The 16332-nt window shown below is 37.3% G+C and overlaps 1 protein-coding gene across 2 annotated transcripts in view; it reads right to left on the reverse strand.

Moving 5' to 3' along the window:
* LOC149797965 (uncharacterized) overlaps positions 1–8049 on the reverse strand; it is an 85352-nt gene extending 77303 nt beyond the window's left edge. The window contains exon 1 of one of the 2 annotated variants that reach the window (XM_089963048.1): positions 8014–8049. The gene's annotated coding sequence lies outside the window, so the exon portion shown is untranslated. Of the gene's footprint in view, positions 1–7972 lie in introns of both variants that reach the window. The other variant, XM_089963047.1, reaches the window with a different exon arrangement.
* Between the last annotated feature and the right edge of the window lie 8283 nt (positions 8050–16332).

Raw genomic sequence — 16332 nt, forward strand, 5'->3', positions numbered from 1 at the left:
AACCCAGCCTGAAAAACTATGCATCAGAAAAATGGCTAGCTATTTTGCCTAGCTATCCTTTTAGCTCCTTAATCTTGGCTGACCAACACAAAAATCTGTTTTAAAAAAATCACCTATTGTATTTTTGACAAACGTGTCAACAAGCAACATAATACTTAATACCTTCAGTTTTTTAGTTTAATTTTATTCACAAATTCTTATGGCAAAAACACTAATTTGCAACCATAAAAAAATGGTCTGAGAAAATCAAATGTTTTCATCTACTGGAAACTGAGCCTACATCCAGAATTTAAATACTGTAAATGATAAATATTAAATGGGATAAGATTTAGTCGTTGGAGAATAAGATTATTTTATGAATAAAAATACTTTCTAGGGTCAAACCACACAACTGTTCAATAAAACTATGATTCATACTTGATTTAATATCGTAGATATTTGTTACCCACAAATATGACAAAAAATTAAATCCTCCAATACTTTTGATTGTACATTTAATGTATACTGATTATATACAACTTGCATTGTCATTCAGTTCCAGAGCTGCACTTTTCTGCCCTGACCCTATATTCTGAAAACATATCAAACCCATGCACAAGTTCAATGTCATAAAATTTTCTCCCCAACCAATAACCAAGTTAGAATCAAAGAAATTTTAGGATTTTTAAAACTCTGGTTTCTCTTAATTCTGATGATGTATGTATATTTTAAATATCAAATCTTTTATTAGGATTTTGATTTAGAGTTCTAGTTTTATGTTCAACATTGTTACAGAATGGCAGCCTGGTCTTTAAGCATGCAGATGAACAACATATACACAGATTAAGCATCTGTTTAATCGTTTTTCTGGTGAAGAAACATCCTTAGTGCTATGTACTTAATTTCAGTAACATATTTAGTGAATCTGCACATAACTGCCTTTGTGCTCTTGATCAACAATAAGAGTCACTGGAATCATTACATCTGCCAAGTTTTTCTACTCTATTAGAGAAAATGCAGTGATTTCTTGTATATTCTGTGAAGTGATGAAACATACTTCTGAATCTTGATAATATGCATATATGGTTATTCTTATCCCCAGGTTTTTATTCTTCTAAATTATTGGACATATTATTAGGCTCTTGGTCTGCCCATTTGAATTTTGGTATTTCTATTTGTCTGTCAGTTACACCAGTATCTCCTCCCAACCAGCTGTCATCCAAAACACTGCATTCTTTCGGAACATCCCATATAGCCAGGCACTGAGGATATGCAGAATTTCATCAGACAATGAAACATTCCAAAAAAGGTCTGAAGAATTATCAAAATGTCTGATTAACCAAGGCTTCGACAAAGACCTGATAGCGGAGGCAACTCAAAAGACCAAACAAACAAACCACAATGACTGACTAAAATATGGATAGAAGGAAAAGGCTGATAGGATACCATTTATCTACCATCCAGACAATCCAAAATAGGTAAAATCATTGGGAAACACTGGCCCATTGTTGAATCATGTGATGCACCAAAGTTGATCCTCCCGAACAAGCCTATAGTAGCCTACCAGAGACCAAAAACCCTCAAGGACATCCCAATCAGGGCAAAGCTAATGTCAATCACTAACCTTGACCACCCTAGTTAATCTGGCCCTTGTGGAGATAAAAGCTGCAAAACCTGTCAACATATGATAGAGACTAGGACATTTCCTTGCAGTGACTAGAGAAAAATTGAACATACATGGTCCAAACAAAATGTGCAATGTAATTTATCTCATCACATGTAAGATCTGTAGCCTTCAGTATGTCGGAGAAACTGAAAAGCTACGCAAAAGGATCAACCGCCATTGATGACAAAGCTGTACAGAAGCCTTGTCACAGAACACTTCTCCTGTTGCCACACTTTCAGTGATATAACACCTATTGCAATTGCTCACAACCCCATCTGGAGTTCCGAATCCATATAAGATAAGGAATCTTACTGGATATGCCACCTTAGAACATTGAAACCAAGCAGTTCAAACCAAGAAGACTAGAAAAAGATAGCCATGCACAGATAAAATTATCTTTTTGCAGCCAACACATTTTCTTTTAAATAATTATCTAAATTTGCCTAATTGTCACCCAACAGCCTATAATTACTACAACAGCGATTAAATATCCGGGATATATTTGCGCATACATAAAATAACAGATGTCGTTATGACCCATCGATTTCTAAATTCTAGGTCAATATAAAATATTTTCCAGCATCTGAAACAAGTTGAAATAAACTCACTGAAACATAATAAATTTAAAGTTTTCATTCCTGTATAAATAGTCATGTAGAGTTTTGTGAATGCAATAGTTTTTATTTGTTTGTCTTGCCTATGTATTTGTACGTGCCTTTGAAAAAAGAGTCAAAAGTACACAGACCAGTCAGATACCAGTTTTGCACTGTTCGTTGTCAGTTTGTTACATATACATATACATATATATATATATATATATATATATATATATATATATATGACTTATTTTATATTATGACTCCTGGTCACTATCTGGAAGTTCTGGGAGTTGGAAGTATGCACTGAAAAGTGAGCATTTGCAAAGAAATTACAGTTATTCTGTTTGAAGTCTGTGAATGCGTTATAGGAGATTGAGCTTGTCTAGTTTGTTGTTCAACAATGTTACAGAACAGGCAGCCTCCTGGTCTGTAAGCATGCAAATAAACTATTAGGAAAAGCATATATACACTGATAATTATCTACTTAATAATTTTTCTGGTGAAGCAACATTCTTACCACTATGCACTTTGTTTCAGTAACATATTTTAGTTACTGTGAATCTCCACAAAATAACCAGTCAATGGTCATTTTCCCCCTCACATGTTCTTGTCAACAATCATATGGTAACATGTATAACTGTTCCAATTAATAGCATCTGCTGTATTTTCCTATCCAATCAGAGATAATTAAGTGATTTTTCATACATGCTGTGCATGTGAAACATTGGGATAATAAACATATGTGCTTATTTTTATCCTCTTATCTGTATTCTTATAAATTATTGGGAATACTGTGGTACCGTCTGTCTGTCTGTCCATCCATTTGTCTGTCCACTACCACATCTACTTCCAAGCCATGGGGTGAATTTTTTCAAAACTTTTAGGTACATTGCACAGATAGTGAACAAACACAAGAACATTGTCATTATTAGCTCTTGTAAATGGGGTCCCATGTCTCAGGTTAAAAGTCACAAATACAAAAAATAAAGTTACAGTGGCATTTTTCTGACGAAACCTCACTTACATAGCCACTGCATCAGGATCATCAATTCTGCATTCTGATTCATCGTAACTGTTGGGAGTTGGTGGGAGTGATCAAATATGCACTGAAAACTTTTTGTGAAGTCATTAACGTTTTTCTGGTTAAAATCAATCAAAGTTGTGTGTGCTGATCTTTTTATATGCACTCACTCATTGAAAGATTAATAACCTAACTATAAAAAGTGTACAAGTCAGAAGAACAAATGTTATCTCTTGCACTTTATTCTTACACAAATATATATATATATATATATATATATATATATATATATATATATATATATATAGAGAGAGAGAGAGAGAACTTTGTTTCTATGGAAATACTGGAAGACTCCTGCGTGCTGTGTTCCACATATTATCTTTACATATGCACTTATTGTCCATATTTTGAGTATTCATCAAAGTGATGCAAAGAAAGGGGTACAGGTGAAGCAACAAATTCTTTAAATGTCAAGAAATCAGAGAATCAATTTAAACTTACCACAAACTGAATGGGCTGCATACACTGTATTACTGATAAACAGCTAATTCTTCCATGATCTCAAAATAAGCTGATGGATGTTTAAGGCAAAAAAATATATTTAAATGGAACTTGTGAAATCTTTAGCTAATATAACCTAAAAACATAAATACAGACATTGCAAGAAGATCAATGTTTCATGAAAATTTGATCAAAGGTAATAAAGTTATACAAATTGATTCGGAACATGTTACTTGTAAATTGTGAAAACAATTATTCCAGTAAGCAGAGATACTCGCCCAAGACTGAACAAACTTTGCACTTAACTAAGAATTCACACAAACTTGACACACATATGGTACAGGTCATACAGGTCATGTAGGCATTCAATACTGACTATTACTGAGGTGAAGGTCTTTTTTAGAATTTGATTGTACAACATAACTTTAAACAGCATCTATTCACTTTATTTCAACCATCGGAATGTCATTATTCTCATGCCCCAAAATCAATGTTAAAGTATGTGGACCTTTTTGAACAAGGTAAAGGCAAAGGCATGATCCAGTGTAAACCTGACTGAATGTTGTGCAATATGAAGTCACAATGAAAGCTGCAAGTGTTGAAAAAAAATAATACAGCTTTTTCTGTTATGATGAGATCAGACTTCTTTTCTTTACACAGTTTGGTATCTGACTACCAGAGTAAAAGTTCATTGCGATCAATAATATCTGGAAGATTTTAGATGACAGTTAAGATGCAGAGTACCCAGCAATCAGAATTGAAAAGACTTTGGCTAAACTATATTAGTATTAAAATTTATAACAATTTCATTTAAAATGAGTAAATGTTCCTACACGACCACACTGACATGAACTTTTAGCATGCAGTCATAATCCACGTCATTCCAAATGGCCACTCGTCTGGTCCCATGGATTGTCTGTACCTACATGTACAATTCTTTTAAATATTATAAATTATCATTTATCCTGATTGGTGATGGTATCAAATACTGTCATGGCAGTGTCAGATTTGGTGTGACCATGATATCTGTGAAAATTAGATACATATATCTGCAATATCACTAAGATATGAGATCCACACACATACCCAGCATTACTTTACCCCAAATGTATTCCAACAGAGAACAATAATACAGAGTAGTACATTTACTACAATCAGCCATGTCCTCAGCATCAGTATATTTCCATCAATACATGTTCATCAGATTAAATTAGCAATAGTCTACATGCAATGGTACATGAAAACAAAAATGGAGTCTTCAAAGGGCCGTAACCATGGCCTTGGCACTTGGTCAGTCACATGTCTTTTATGTATTAAGAGCATGACAGTAATGCCATGACATCATAAAAACAAATAGCAATATCACTATACAAATTTAGGCTCACAATATCCTGATGGCAAATATCGTTACAAAATCACATCCCAAAGGCATCTTGATAGCTTCTGTTTGACCTAAAAGACCGACTAATCCTCCTTAGAACTTTAAATTATACAACAACCGATTCACAGAAATTAAAAGATGGTAGAATATACACAAATCTTTTATTGCATGCTTGTCTTTCTAATGATCTGGTACAAGTTAAGGTTATCAATATGAATCTTTTCATTGTTCTCCGAATAACCTAATTACCAATGCAAGCAAAATCTGAAACAACTTATTTAAATGTACCAAACCATCTCGGATTACTTACCAGCTAATTATCATGGATCCCTTGCATTACAACGTACGTATAAAGTCTGGTCCTCCAAATCAATAGCTAATCAAGTTCTAAACTTCTACCACATTACAGATTTCTAGCAGAAAAGATTGAGATTTTAATTCATGAGAATGTTAAGTCTATATTAAAAAGTCTGACCATTTGGAAAGAAAAAAATATAAGATTCATAAAAATGAATATACTATGATACTTGGGAAAGTAATCACTGAATAGTTTATTGAGTCTGTTTAAGATACTACTTTGCTGTTGCCCCTGTGAATTCTTCTGCTTAGCCATCCACCCATAACAAGCTTGTTACTGCAACTCTTCCCACACTACTTAGAGAATTTTAATGTAACTTTGTAGGTTTGATATACTGTTGGTGCTGATATACAGTAAGGCTTTATCTTTATCTTCTAGCCCATTTGTGCTTAAATTTGTTAAACAAGACAGCCAGGGTTTGCATGTTGTGCCCACAACTGAAGCATTGCTGACAAACTTGAGCCAAAATCTGTCTCACTTGACACTGATGTGGACTCGAGACAAATTTTTTCAAGGGTGGGGATATTCTGATAATTTGCACCATCGCATCTCAATACAATACGTAGGATTTTACTTAAACTCTACAGGTTAGTTATATGTTTGATATATACATGTGCAATAATGTTTAACTTATCCTCTGGCACATTTTGTGGGACAATACTTTTTAAAAAATTATACGGGGGATATTTTGTGAAATTCAGTTACTTGTCATTTGTCCTCTAATTGAAACTTGTAGGTTGTATATGTGGTTGGCACAGATATACAATGATTTTACTTTTTTTCCCCTCTGGCCAATTGTTTACAACAAATTTCTTCATAAATTATAAATGAAAGAAAGTATATTGGGAATTCAGTTCATTACCACTTATCCTCCCACCATATGTGGAAGATTTTACTGTATGTTTCCCCATAAAAGTACATTCTGGAATCCCATCTTCTGATTTTGAATCAATTTATATATATATATATATATATATATATATATATATATATATATATATATATATTCATGGCTGTTCAGCAATGACAAAACATCCTTCTGATGCACTACTGAGAAACAACACCTTTTACAAAATTCCTGCCTTAATATATATGAGAAAAACTATCTCTGCATTCATATACTCTGTCCAGGAGTACATGACAAATAACAGGTACATAACCGATTCAACAATCATATGTATGTTACATCTGGCTTGCAAGCAGAGTGCTTAGTAGACTACTGAGGTTGCCAATAAGCAGTAAATGATACCTAACTGGTAGTTATATATTATAGAAGCAGTTTGCAATGTTCGCAGTATTATTTGTCCTTCAACAACCAAGCATCACCTTATTTTCTTTTATAATTATCTAATTAATTTGATTTATGTAAGTTGTAAACAAGTGTTTAATTATATAAGGAGCAAAACAAAGAGTGATCCTGATATTCTGTTTAATATCAATAAATTTAACCTATGGAAAAACAAATACTAGACCTTTCCAACATAACTCAACACTATTATTCACTAGGTATCATATCAAAGCAAGACAATGAAAACACATGTTGAAACTATGAAGCCAAAAACGTCTATTGCATAATATGAAGAAAAAAATGGTTAAATAGACACTCCACATTCATATATCTTACTTATTATGTCTCTTTGATCGGGAGTAAATCCATTTTTGGGGAATAAAATATTCTAACACGTGTTCATGAACACGTCTTTGGAGCACAAAATCCCAGGGTCAAGGTGAACTAAAACCTTTACCCTAGCATTACCGTAAGGAAGCAAAGACACATAACTGAAAAAATAAATCCCAATAAATGTCTGGGTACTGTTTGTTTCAATAAATATGTAAACCAATGATGTTCTTCTGTTATACTTATTGAGCAATATATCTAACAATATGACGACTGAAGACGTAAAGTCGAAACATGCCGCCAGGATATGTTCTGCAACAGATGGCGTGGCCAAACGAATGTAAAAATATCCGCTATTTCATGAAAAATCATTTTCAGGTATTGTTCTCCTGATGAACAGGTAGTCGATTTGTGTCTTTACGAAGTTAGCATGTTTATCGTATTTGGTCTGGCGATCAGGTTCGAACGCGATGTTTGGTGTACTGGTGTCGGCCAGAAACTAAGTCCAGTGTCATTTGGCTTTAAAGTTTTAACGAACCGTCTGGAAAAGGCTTAATACATCAAAATATATGTATACAACGATTCAAATAATCGAAACTATGCAAAGAAATATTATTTCACTCAACTAATTGCAGTAATGTTGTTGTAGTTGTTGTAACAACACTTTGCAATTCTTACTACATAGCGTGCTGTCAAACCGCGCGCAGTACGGCGTTACACTACACCATATAGGACGCTTTATAATTCTTCAGTCATGTGGGGAAACACATATACGACTTATTCAAGTACATTTTAAATGTTCAGAGCAAATAAATTACGTTAATATAGAAATAGATCGCTGGTCTACACCTGAAAATAAGATTGAAAACATTTATCTCCGTTCCACTTACAGGCACTCCGCCATTTTGTGTTGAAAAATGCATTCGACGCAAAGGACTATGGGTAATTCACTGTCTTGCTATGGGACACGTGTAGGGTCATATGATACAATGGCAACGCTAAGTTTCAGCGTGTGTGTAGCCAAAATTCACGGCCCGCTGCAAATTACTTCATATCCAATACTGATCCAAACATATTTTGGCTTGAACGTGATGTACTTTTATCATCTCATTTATTATAAATAAAGTTGAACAAACAAAAAATGCACTTATAAATGGGCACATGCACCCGGAAGCGAGCACGCGGTACGGTACCTCAACATCAAGATAATGCTCGAATTTTAATATAAGACGAATACTGGTCACAAAATGAATATAAAGCCAAAATTTTAGATTCACACCACTCTCAAAATCGATTATACAATGAGCATGATTGTATCATTTTAGTAGGGTAGACCATATATTGTGTGGTTGTGTTACGTATTCCACGAATTAGTACACTAGCTCTGACCGTTGATTTAGCGGCACTTAATGGTTGACCTGTGGTGTCCGGTATATGGGCTAATAACAGTTTGAGTGTGATTGTATTTATATATTCAGATTTTAGTGTATAAATGATGCACACATTCACTGTAGTCCCATAATGCAAATCTACAATCCACACTTAAAAACACGTCCATGATATACAACGTGGCAGCCACCTCCGTCTCTCTCTCTCTCTCTCCTTTGCACTTGCTTACTCAAAGGTTTTAAGGAGAATAAGCATATATATGGATATGGAATTTTTTTCTATACTTGATAGAATGAAAGAATGTAATTAAATTGCACCATATATTGATATAAATGATATATTTCCGTTCATATTTATAAGTTTTCAAAAACAAAAGAATGACCAAGTAATTACCGTGATGCAAACTAGATGACAAGGAGCATACATCTTTACATCTGACTGTCACAGTGAACGAAGAGATGAAATGACTGAGCATGTTAATTTTTTTTTCTCTCATATTCGTTGTAAGGGGGGGGGGGCATTTTTCAGCACATGATACATGGCGGCCAGTATATCTGATGGAGGAGAAATCCGGGAAGAACCGCCAATGCAATGATGCTATTGGACAGCTTTCACAGATACCTTCCAGGGCCTGATCGGGGTGAGGCGGGTGTGGAAGGTGTCGATTCTAGGGTTTCCGGACCACCACCACCTCGCTAAAAGAAAAATATACATATCTACGATGGCGTAACCGAGACTCGAACCCACATGGACATGTTAGATGTCAGTGAAGACGATTTTAAACAAATTGCATTTTCCTAATATCATGAACCCAGTCCAAAAACGTTGAGAGAGTGGGTATTGTATGGTGTCTTATGAGCGAGGGATGATGGTGTAAACGTCTTATGTTTATTTATTTTATATTGTTATGTTGTTGTATTGTTATGAATATTTAATTTAATTAAATTTGTTGGTTAGTTTTTAATATATTTTAATTTTTTATTTTCGTTATATTCTATCGGTAATGAAAACATTGCATCGAATTGCTGACCTTGTTCCAAAATCATTGACAGTTTTGGTAAACAACTTTTTACATATGCATTCTCTCTCTCTCTCTCTCTCTCTCTCTCTCTCTCTCTCTCTCTCTCAGTAAAAATCATTAAGTTGAGTCAAGGTCATACCTGGACTGCGTGACAAGTATCATGTGCCAATTGGTAACAAACTTCTATGTTTTTCACTATGATGAACTTTTGACCCTCATCCTGGAATTTGTTTTGCGTCTTTGTCGTATAACTAATGTTTTGATAAAAGCTAGTCAGTTGGGCTTAAAACATTTGAGACGTTAAGTTGTAATATGTGTGACAAGTTTGGGCTGAATTTTATTTTTCTTCATATTTTTTAATTCAAGTGATTGTTTTTCATATATATATATATATATATATATATATATATATATATATATATATATATATTTATATTGAAGCCTTCTACGCTTGATATCAGACTCACGCGTCGGACCCCTTCGACATTTAGGAAGAAATGTTAAAGTATTGTCGTTCTGACGTAGACATTTTACGGCATTGCTGTGGACAATTTCGAGAATTATTAATGGCACACGGAGGGATCGATCCTTCGAAAGAAGCCTTCACCATCGCCAAAGGGTGCTCTTTAGTATACCGCCAACGATTCATGCCCCGAAAACACACTGGCTGTCATTAGCCCTCAAACGACGACCTTTGTCAAACGTCATTAATAGGTCAAAGCCCTACGCTGGCTAAATTACTTGTGCGAGAAGGAAGACAAATGGATTCAACATGGCAGCAACGGAGGAGGCGAAAAGGTCATTGGAACGTATTCGGTGGATGGCTGGGACTTGGAAAACCCCAAGATCGTGTACGAGTTCAACATGTTTATTTCACGGATGTCCCCTCTATACTACCCTCAACGTGACACTAAAAATCAGTTTTTGTAACAGACCATGGAATATTTGTACGAGGCCACTTGTCAGCGGCGCTTGAAGTTAGAACAGCAAGGATACCAAGTGGTTGAAATGTGAATTTAAACGCGTCCTGGAAAGTTACCAGTTGATGGACCCCCTTTTGATTTCACTCCAGACCAAGGCAGCGACGAGGGACATTTCCACCCTATAAAATCCGTGTGTGGAACTTCAGTTTGCAGACCCTCTACCTGAGACGGTGAACGTCATCCTGTATGCTGAATTCGATAATACTGTTGAAATCAACAGGTTGTGTGTAGTATTTTGATTTGTATGGATTGCCACCTTTGGAAGACGACATCATTGACATTATGAGAAGAAATGCCCAGACGACACGGTTCAATAACGTGAAATTACAAGGCACAGATTCACTGGCGTGTGGACAATATTGTGAGTATTTTCTTCATCAACGCAGTCTTGGATATTCTTTAGAAGATTTAATGACTTATTTTCATCATCACTTTTCTAGAAACGATGACAAAGTAGACTGATGGTTTTGTGACCATTATAGCTATCTTTTGTCTTCAGATAGGAAACGTAGTGTACATCAATGATCCAATGACTTCTATCAGTGCAAGTCTACTTTCACTTCACAATGTTGTCAACCTTGTCAAAAATAGTTTGTTATTTGAAAAATGTTTGTTTGTTTCTTTGAAGCAACAAAAAATGTTTTTATGGTTAATTGTTGCATTTTAGTTATTTGAATAAAAATGTTGCGTTTTTAAAAAAATGTGTCTGTCGTTTGTTTTCAATTTTTTTCATGATACATGCTCTTTGACTGCTCTCTATCCCTCTATCGTGTCTGTGCTTGAACCATATCAAGTGAGGTAGTCTCCAGTCTGATGTTGACGAAACCTATTTTGCTGTCGCTTAGACAAATTATATAAGTACGATCAGGGTATTATGTACACTATGGACTAGTTAAGTCGGTTAGTTAGGCAATAGGAAAATTGTATTCTACTTAATATTGAATTATTCTAATAACACTTGTGGCTAAAACAGAATTGGTTATAGGGAATCCCGATAATTATAGAACTGGAAAGAATCTGACATAAAGTAGGCCATGGCATTTCAGGTACGTTCCGGTGACGTTTGGTTCTCCTTTCCGGGTTCTTCTCCTCCTTGCCTGTTCGGACATTAGACGAGTGTGTGGACCGATTCCCACTCGTCTATAAAACAGGTGCCCCAATGAGCGTGTATGCACGGAACCCAGGTGACGTCATGAGATCAGTGCCCAATCCAATTAGACGTCTTATTCTTCAGTAATACAGACAGTGTGTGTTGGGTCCGATCCCCCTCATGACAGTCTTCCTGTCGGTTAAATCAAAGAACACTCTATGAGTGCATTAATGCGTTGGGGGAAGTGGCACCATTCATTCTCCCTCGAAAAACTCAAACACAGATGGACATACCCACAAAGGAAGCTACCACTATGACTGATAAACTGCTACAAATTGAAAAAGATAAGCATTCAGCAAAACCTTTGGTAGAGCGGAAGGAGGGGAGAAAAAGGATGGAGAAGGAGTTCTGGTCGAGCAATGCGCTACGAGGTTGGGTTGTCAAGATACACTAACTGACACCAAAAAGGCCAAACATTTCATCAGTTCACTCAAGTATATGGCCTGGAGATCTCTTCAACCAATGAAGCAGCCCAACACACAACAATAGCTTTTCGCTCAACGTACACTCAAACACTATCCAAAAGCCTATGAAAACTGCTCGCTTACCACCTTTGTGAAACTTGCCACTGGGTTGTCAATCATCAGTGGGTATGAGGCATTTCCCACAGAAGAATACGAGGACAAAGACAATCCGGCTGTCACCTGGGACTACAAAAACCACACGAACACCTTCAGGATGTTGACATAAAAAGCCCTTTTCAGGGCTCCAAATTGCCTCGTGTTTTAAGGGAACCATTTTAGCTTGGTATCCCATTTTGATAAAACTGTTGTCCACACAAGCTTGATCATTTGGACCGCCACATCAAAACTTAAAACTTTTACGATCTGTTAGTGACCGAACGTTTCGTATGTCGCTTAGACATATTAGTTAAATAGGAAAAATTAGTGCATTTATTATGTACACTATGTATTAGAATTATATAGATTTTTTAGGAAGTAGGATTTTTTAAAAAAGACTTTTGTTGGATTTTATATAATTGCACAGGTGGCTTACACTTTATTGGGATTTTTTTATTCTGTATTAGTAATAACTGGACTAGATTTGAAATAAGTACGGGCTGGTTTTTATGGGAGTACACAACATCCATGGCCGGCTTGCCGAGTCCCTTGCCTCTCCTGCCTCTCTCGGACATTCGTACATAGACGGAGATGTTGAACAATTTCCACCCGTCCAAAGCTCGGTGCCCCGATGTGACCTCATAGTGGCAACCAATCGCTACTGGAGTCTCATACTACTTTTGGTTTACACCGTACCTCGGTTGTGTCAGACTGAAATTCATCTTTCTATATGAGTGCGTGTTGGGTTCATTTCCACTCATGGTAACCCTTCATTCAGGTCGTTAGGGACTAAATAGTCCTACGATCTGACGGCTCAACCAAACAGTGTTCTGTGAACACATATATGCCTGGGGGATGAGGCACTAAACCCTTCCCCCATGATTAATTAAACAGCCAGCCGTGCAGGCAGAAAGCGTGATACATGCACAAATGTGCGAAAGTCACGCAAATTTATGTAGTCAAGTCATATGAGTCATGAAAGTTTTGGTATCAGGGGATGTTATCCTTTACATCCGTGCTTGACAAATATAAAGGGAGCGCTCGTCAGTCTGGCTACCCATCGTTGATTCGTGAACTACGAAGAATGAGTAACCGAATCACAAAACTCTACGTCGACCGGAGAACATCGCACAGCTCTACTTCTGAGCGGTCCACGTGGTGGCTAGGAAATTACCACGAAGAAAGATGATGATGATGAGCCACCAGCCATAGAAGGACTAAGTTGTTTGTCTGGGACGGCAATGAGTATTACCAAACCACTTCACCGGAAAACTATATCTTGGGGACGGATGGAATCAGGTTTCCTACGGTGCCATTTAGGGGTCCTTTTCTTTAGAGCCTCATACTGGTACTTTGTCAAGTTGCATTAGGTGCATGAAATTCATGCGGCATGAGCGGGCACGGGGACCTGTAGAATTACGAAAGAACAAAGAAAGCTGCCCGATAAAACATATTTTGTCAACGGTCTCTACTATTGAATAATAGTGGAGAGTACTGTTGTGTAAAAGGGTGACCTTACACTTCAAATATACTAGCCATTACCTACCAGGCTGGGAAGCAGCAGTCCGGTCGCGGTTCGGATCCTTCAGGAGAGGCCCTTTCAAGAGTGGGACCGCCGATGTAGTTGGACTGAGTGATAGCATAGTTGTAAATCAGGCGCTGATTACATCTGAGGACGCCGGGATCACTCGAATTAAAAAGATCGAGTGCCTAACAAATTGCCGTATGGAGTCATACCGTTTCCATTTGGCTGGAAACTGCTTTTGATAATATCCCTATTTTTAATATCCTAATTTGACTTGTTTCTTTACCACCATCTAATTTTGTATTCTCCTATTTTCTCTTTTGCGTGATACAAACTATTCATAAGTCATTTCGACTTGTACTGATTGGTATTTAGTTAGTATATTGAATGTACACTCTGTACACTAATTCCAACTTTGAATGAATTATTTTTCAAAATTTAAAGACTCAGTTGATTTGAACAATTGCACAGGTGGCTTACACATTATTGGAATTTTTACTGTCCATTAGCAAACTGGGCTAGATTTGAAATAAGTATGGGCTGGTGTTTTTGGGAGTACCCAACATCAATGGCTGGCTTTCAGAGGCCCTTCTTCCTGACCTCACTCGGACATCGTACTATTGACGGAATGTGGGACCATTTCTACCCGTCAAAAAACAGGTGTCCTAATGTGACGTAATCGTTGCCGACCAATAGTAGCGGACGTTACATACTGCTTGCGTTGACACCTGGTGCGTTCAATCGCAACTGAATTCCAACTTTTCAATCACGAGTGCGTGTTGGGTTCATCCCCACTCATGACGGTCCTACATTCATGTCGTTAGAGACTAGTTAGTCCCACGATCTGATGGCCAAATTAATAAGTGTTCTCTGAACACATACATGTCTGGAGAATGAGGCACCAATTCCTACCCCCCATCCCCGCAGTAATTAAAAATTCAGCTGTGCTGGAATAAAGGTCGAGCATGCCCTAACGGGCGAAATCGACATTAATTCAATACAACAACAGTCTGGCTACCCGTCGTTGATTCGTGAACTACGAAGAATGAGTAACAGAATCACAAAACTCTTGGAACTTCGGATGCACCTGCATTATGCCCGTCGCCTCCTGGATGAGCTGGCCATGGAGGCAATCCAGGAAAGTGGCAAGCTTGAGGAAGAGGAGGAGAAGAAAAAGAAAAACATTATCCTGCCTCACTCGATGCTAAGACAGAGCTGTGAAGTCATGCCGGTGGTAAGGACACCTCCACAGAGACAAGCACCACAGCGACAACCACCACAGAGACCCGTGGTCCCACAAATAGAGAACTGGGACCAATAATTGGAGAGTCAAGAGCGGGAGCCTCATCTTCCGCAAGAGGTAAGGAGGCAGCATCCACGTGTGCAGAATAGGAGAAGGAGGGAAGTCTTCACTATCCCTCAAAGTGAAGAATGGGAGAGTGAAGCCAGTCGATTCCCCTCCGCGTTCCCAACCACAACCACAACTGTGAATTGGGAGCAAGACTGGAGCCACAGTTGTATCTGTGGTGCCCGGCCTTGGAGATGTCACCATTAACCGGGTGCATCTGAAGTTTATTTTATAAAAAAGAGCACTTTTAAGGGTTACCATAATACTCTAGAAAAGAAACTGTTCAAGTCGCCATTTAGTGTGATTACGAACACTCACTTCTTTTATAATGTGTGTGTGTGTGTTTTTTTTTATGAGTGGACGTACGTTTGTGTGGATAGTAGATTTTGGGTTTGTGTGAGCTGACGCACGTTTGTGTGGATAGTAGAGCGTGTGCTTGTATAAGTTTGCGTACGTTTGTGTGGATAATAGATATTGTGGTTTTTTTATTCTTCCCGTGTGGATAGTAGATTTTGGGTTTGTGGATAGTATATAATAGTTGTGTTTTTTCTTTCTTCTTCCCGTATGTGGATAGTATATTGTTGGGTTTGTGTATAGTATATAGTAGTTTTTCTTCTTCCCGGGGGGGGGGGGGGGGGGCGCGGGTTCCTCCCTCCGTGTATCGATAGTAGACTTTGGGGTTTGTGGATAGTATATAAGTTTTTTCTTCTTCCAGTGTGTGGATAGTAGATATTGGGTTTGTTTTTTCTCCTTCCTGTGTGTGGATAGCAGATATTGGGGTTTTTGATAGTATAATTTGGGTTTGTAATTGTTCGCGTACGTTTGTGTGGATAGCAGATGTTGTGGGTTTTCTCTCCTTCCTGTGTGTGAATAGTAGATAATATGTAAAGCGAGTGTAAGGGATGCTTTCCTTCACGTCCGTGCTTGAAAAGTATAAAGTCAAGCGTCAGTCATTCGCTCCATAACATCCCTAATCAAAAAATGCCATCAAGACATCAACCTCCTAAATATATCAAGGGAACAACGTGGGGAGCTGACCAACAAACTATGATCATGCTCTACAAATCATTAATCAGGGCTAAACTGGACTACGGTTGCCAAGTGTATGCCTCGACAAACAAGGTCCTGCTTAGGAAACTGGACAGCATTCAATATAAAGCACTTAAACTATGTACGGGTACTCCACCTAACATCTCACTCGAGGAGCTACAAATACTGACGGGAGATCTACCG

This window comes from Sinohyriopsis cumingii, chromosome 6, assembly GCF_028554795.1.
Source record: "Sinohyriopsis cumingii isolate HCF-2022 chromosome 6, ASM2855479v2, whole genome shotgun sequence".
Lineage (NCBI taxonomy): Eukaryota > Metazoa > Mollusca > Bivalvia > Unionida > Unionidae > Sinohyriopsis > Sinohyriopsis cumingii.